The sequence below is a fragment of the Ursus arctos genome, unplaced genomic scaffold (genome assembly GCF_023065955.2).
Source record: "Ursus arctos isolate Adak ecotype North America unplaced genomic scaffold, UrsArc2.0 scaffold_26, whole genome shotgun sequence".
NCBI lineage: Eukaryota > Metazoa > Chordata > Mammalia > Carnivora > Ursidae > Ursus > Ursus arctos.
In genome coordinates, this window is record NW_026622941.1 from 8269679 (window position 1) to 8276064 (window position 6386).

The 6386-nt window shown below is 36.9% G+C and overlaps 1 pseudogene; it reads left to right on the plus strand.

Annotated features, from left to right (window-relative positions):
- The first annotated feature begins 4332 nt into the window (after positions 1-4332).
- Positions 4333-4957, plus strand: LOC113257935 (peroxiredoxin-2-like; annotated as a pseudogene).
- The last annotated feature ends 1429 nt before the right edge of the window (positions 4958-6386 follow it).

Genomic DNA, 6386 nt, shown 5'->3' on the forward strand with positions numbered 1-6386 from the left:
ATACCACCTCACACCTGTCAGGGAATGGCTAATATCAAAAACACAAGAAACAATAGGGGTTGGCAAGGATGTGGAGAAAGGGGAACCCTCTTACACTGTTCGTGGGAATGCAAACTGGTGTAGCCACTCTGGAAAACAGTATGGAACGTCCTCAAAAAGTTAAAAATAGAACTACCCTATGATCCAGTAATTGCACTAGGTATTTACCCAAAGAATACAAAAATACTAATTCAAAGGGAAATCTCTACCCCAATGTTTATAGCAGCATTATCTATAATAGCCAAATCATGGAAACAGCCCAAATGTCCATCAACTGGTGAGTGAATAAAGGAAATGTGGTACATATATACAATGGAATATTAGCCATAAAAAAGAATGAAATTTTGCCATTTGCAACATGGGAGGAGCTAGAGAGTATAATGCTGAGTAAAAAAAAGTCAGAGAAAGACAAAGACCATATGATTTCACTCACATGTGGAATTTAAGAAATAAAACAAATGAGCAAAGGGAAAAAAGAGAGAGAGAGGCAAACCCAGAAACAGATTCTGTACTATAGAAAACAAACTGATAGTTACCAGAGGGGAGAGGCAGGAGGAATGGGTTAAAAAGGTGATGGGGAGTAAAGAGTGCACTTGTTATTATGAGCACCAGGTGTTGCACAGAAGTGTTGAATCACTATATTGTACACCTGAATCTAATAGTACACTGTATGTTAACTAACTGGAATTTAAACGAAACTAAAACAACAACAACAACCAAAAAAACAAAACAAAACAAAACAAAACAATGGCTAACAAGCACATGAAAAGGTGCTAATCATTAGGAGAATGGAAATGGAAAATAAAAAAAGAAGGAAGGAAGGAGGGAGGGAAGAAGAAAAGGAAGGATAAAAGACACCCAAATTAGAAAGACAAAAGTGAAATTGTCTTTGTTTGCAGATGCTGTAACCTTATATACAGATAATCTGAAAGATTCCACCAAGAAATTGTTAGAATTAATAAATTCAGTAATTAATAAATTCAATTGCAGAATACAAAATCATTTGTGTTTTTAACAATAAACTACCTGGAAAAGAAATTAAAAAACAATTCCATTACAATGGCATAATAAATACTATACATAATAGTAATAATAAAATACTTAGGAATAAATTTATCCAGGGAGATGAAAAATCTGTACATTGAAAACTATAATACATTGATGAAAGAAAGTGGGAAAGACACCAATAAATTGGAACATATCCCATGTTCATGGATCGAAAGACTTAGTATTGTTAATACGCCCATGCTATCCAAAGCCACCTGCAGAGTCAATGTAATCTCTACCTATTAAATACCTATAGCATTTTTCACAGAAATAGAAAATACAATCCTAAAATTTGTATGGAACCATAAAACACCCCAAACAGCTAAAGCAATCCTGAGAAAGAACAAAGCTGGAATCATCACACATCTTTGTTTCAAGCTATATTACAAATCTACAGTAATCAAAACAATATGATATTGGCATAAAAACAGAAACAGAGACCAGTGGAACAGAATAGACAGCCCAAAAATAAACCTATGCACATACAAAAACAATAAATATTTGGCAAGAACACTCAAGGGCAGTCTCTTCAATAAATGGTAAAACTGGATAATCACATGCAAAATTGGAAAAACTGGAAAAATTGGGAAAAATTGGAAAAACTGGATAATCACATGCAAAAGAATAAAATGGACCACGATGTTATTCCACTTACAAAAATTAACTCAAAATGGATAAAAAACTTGTATGTAAGCCTGAAACAAACTTCTAGAAAAAAACATAGAGGAAACTCGCTTTGACATTGGTCTTGGCAATGATTTTTTTGGATATGACACCAAAGGCATAGGTAACAAAAGCAAAAAATTTAAGTGGGACTACATCAAATTTAGAAGTTCTGCACAGTAAAAGAAACAATCAACAAAATGAAAAGGCAACCTATGGAATGGGAAAAAATATTGGCAAACCAGCTACAGACAAGGGGTTAATATCCAAACTATATAAGGAACTTATACAAGTCAACAACAAAATTAAATTAAATAATTTAAATCCAATTAAAAATGGGCAAAGGACCTGAATAGACATTTTTCCAAGGAAGACATACAAATGGCCAATAGGTATGGAAAGATGCTCAATATCACTAATCATTAAGAAAATGCAAATCAAAACCACAATGAGATATCACCTTACATCTGTTGGGATTACTAACCCCAAAAGATATCAAAAGAAAATAAATGCTAATATCAAAAGATAATAAATGCTGTCAAGAATGTGGAGAGAAAGGGCTGTTGATGAGAATGTAAATTGGTACAGCCACTATGGAAAACAATATGGAGGTTCCTCAAAAGATTGAAAATAAAACTTACGTATGATCCAGCAATGCCTCTTCTGAGTATATATCTGAAGGAAATGAAACCACTATTTTGAAGAGATATCTGCAACCCCATGTTTATTGAAGCATTATTTGCAATAACCAGGACATGAAGACGACCTGTCTATAAATGGATGAATCAATAAAGAAAGTGTGGGATATATACAATGTAATATTCAGCCATAAAAATGAAAGAAATGCTGCATTTGTGATGACATGGATGGACTTAGTTAAGGGCACTAAGCTAAATGAAATAAGTTAGAGAAAAACAAATACTGTATGATCTCACCCATAGAATCTGAAAAAGCTAAACTTATGGAATAAGTAAGTCACAGGAATAAAAGACTCGGCATAGGGGCGCCTGGGTGGCGCAGCGGTTAAGCGTCTGCCTTCGGCTCAGGGCATGATCCCAGCGTTATGGGATCGAGCCCCACATCAGGCTCCTCCGCTAGGAGCCTGCTTCTTCCTTTCCCACTCCCCCTGCTTGTGTTCCCTCTCTCGCTGGCTGTCTCTATCTCTGTCGAATAAATAAATAAAAATCTTTAAAAAAAAAAAAAGACTCAGCATAAGGAATATAGTCAATGGTACTGTAATAATATTGTATGGTGATAGATGGTAGCTACACTTGTGCTGAGAATAACGTAATATATAAACTTGTCAAATCACTATGTTGTACACCTGAAACTAATATAATATTGTATGTCAACTGTACTCAAATAAAAAATAAATTAATTAAATTAAATTTATTTAATTTAAATTAAAAAGCCACTCTTATGAATAGACTATAATAGTGGTTCAGGGGCTGGGGTGTGGGGGAAATGGGAAATTATTAGTCAAAAATTACCAACTTCTAGTTATAAGATGAATATGAGTCCTGGGATGTAATGTACAGCATGGTGACTACAGTTAACAACACCATATTGTATACTTCAAGTTGGTTAGAGAGTAGAACTTAAATATTCTGCCCCCGCAAAAAAAGGTAATTATGAGAGTTGCTGGATGTATTAAATAACCTTTTGAAGTAATCATTTTGCAATACATACATATATCAGGTTATCACATTGCATACCTTAAACTCCTGCAATATTATATGGCAATTATATCTCTTTAAAGCTGGAAAAACACTGTTGGAACCAATACACAAAGTCAGGAAAGTTGTAGGATACAAAATCAACCTCAAAAGTCAATTGCATGTCTATACACTAACAATAAACAATATAAAAAGAAAATTAAGAAAGAAATCTCATTGACAGCAGTACCAAAAGAATAAAATACACAGGAATAAATTTAACCAAGAAAGCAAAAAACTTGTAATTTGAAAACTATAAAATGCTTTTGAAAGAAATCAAAGAAGACACAATTTAAATGGAAAGACATTCCATGTTTACCAATGGGAAGGCTTAATATTAAACTGCTAAGACTTAATATTAAAAGTTAAAATGCCCAGACTACCCAATGCAATTTACACATTCAATGTCATTCCTGTCAAAATCCCAATCTTTTGGTTTTGTTTTTTTTTTTTTCAGAAAAAAATCCTAAAATTCAGATGGTATCTCAAGAAAGGATAGCCAAAATGATCTTGGGGAAAAAAAGGAACAAATTTGAAGGCCTCATATTTCCTGATTTTAAAACGTGTTACAAAGCTATAGCTCTCAAAGCAGTATGTACTAGCATAATAACAGACATACACACCAATGGAACAGAATAGACAGTGCCAAAATAAACTTTTGAGTATATGGTCAGATGATCTTCAATCAGTTTCAAAAACTATACAATCCATAAAGGATAATCTCTTCATCAAATGGTGTTAAGAAAATTGGATATCCACATGCAAAAGAATGAAACTAAACTCCTACCTGACACCATATACAAAAATTAACCCAAAATAGAAGGAAGACTTGGGTGCTAAGAAAGTGTGTTCACCAGTCTGCTAGTCCATGGGTCCCGCTCTGGCCCACACAGCTTTCAGTCATGACTTGCTGCAACATGCAGATTGGAAATCCCCCCTGAACTTCCAGGCCACCACCCTTGGGGATAGCACCTTCAAAGAGGTGAAGCTTTCCAGACTACAGAGGGAAATACTTGGTCCTCTTTTTCTACCTACACAGCTTTACCTTTGTCTGCCCCCCAGAGATCACTGCTTTCAGCAAGCATGCTGAAGACTTCCACACGCTGGGCTGTGAGGTGCTGGGGGTCTCTGTCAACTCTCAGTTCATGCATCTGGCTTGGATCAATAGTCCACAGAAGGAAGGAAGCTTGGGCCCCCAACATCCCCCTGCTGGCCAATGTAACCAGAAGCTTGTCCCAAGATTATGGCATGCTGAGGGAAGATGAAGGCATTGCCTACAGGGGCCTCTTTATCACCAATGGCAAGGGTGTCCTTCTCTAGATCACTGTCAATGATTTGCCTGTGGGGGTGCTCCATGGATGAAACTCTTTAGATGGACCAGGTCTTCCAGTACATGGATGAGCACTGGGAAATCTGTCCCACTGGCTGGAAGCCAGGCAGTGACACAATCAAGTCCAGCATGGGCCAATGAATACTTCTCCAAATACAACTAGGCTTGCAGAACTGTGGAAAGCTTGGGCTCTTTGTCCCAACCTGTGCCCCTATCGGGATGAACCATGCTGACCCAGGAAAAGCCAGACCTGCCCCTTCAAACTCCATAGTCCCTGACCCTGGAGAGTGAGGCCAAGGCCTTCTCATTGGAGCCCTCCCTGGAGCCCACCTAGCTGGGCACAGGCCTAGAGGTGACCAATAAAATATTAGGACAGAAAAAAAATGGAAGAAAGACTTAATGTAAGCCAGACTACTATAAATATCATAAAGAAAAAGCTTTATAATATTGGAGTTGGCAATGATTTCTTGGGTATAACACCAAAAGCACAACAAAGAAAAGGCAACAAAGAAAAAACAGACAAATGTAAGTACATCAAACTTAAAAACTTCGGTGCATCAAAGGAAATAATCAACAGAGTGAAAAGGCAACCCATGGAAAGAGAGAAAAAATTTGCAAATCATATATCTGATAAGCAGTTAATATCTAGAATATATTAAAAACGCAAACCACTTGGGAAGACTGGGTGGCTCAGATGGTTGTGTGGCTGCCTTCGGCTCAGGTCATGATCTCCAGATCCTGGGATTGAGCCCCACGTCAGGCTCCCAGCTCGGCAGAGAGTCTGCTTCTCCCTCTGTCTCTCCCCCTGCTTGTGCTGTCTTTCTCGCTCTCAAATGAATAGAAAAAATCTTTAAAACAACAACAACAAAAATGCATACAACTCAATAACAAAAACCAAATACCCCAAATTTAAAAATGGGCAAAGGGGGGGGGGGCGGTACCTGGTGGCTCAGTTAAGTGTCTGACTCTTGATTTTGTCTCAGGTCATGATCTGGGGTTGTGGGATCGACCCTTGTGTCATGCTCTGCACTGGGTGTGGAGCCTGCTTAAGATTCTCTCACTCCCTCTCCTTCTGCCTCTTGCCTTCCCTTCTCTTAAAAAAAAAAAAAGTCTTTCGTGGCATTTAAAAAAAAAATGGGGAAAGGACTTGAATAGACATTTCTTCAAAGAGAGAATACAAATGACCAGCACAATATGAACAAATAGTTTTATTATTTTTTATTGTAATTCCAGTGTAGTTAACATACAGTGTTATATTAGTTTCAGGTGCACAATATAGTGATTCAGCACTTCCATGCATTACTCCGTGCTCATCAGATAGGTGTACTCTTAACCCCCTGCACCTATTTCACGCATCCACCTATCCCCCTCCCTTCTGGTAACCATTAGTTTATTCTCTATATTAAAAGTCTGATTATTGGTTTGTTTGTCTCTCTCTCTCTCTCTTTTTCTCTTTGCTGATTTATTTTGTTTCTTAAATTCACATATGAATGAAGTCATGGTATTTGTCTTTCTCTGACTTATTTCATTTAGCATCATAATACTTTCTAGCTCCATCCATGTCATTGCAAATGACAAAATTTCTTTTTTGT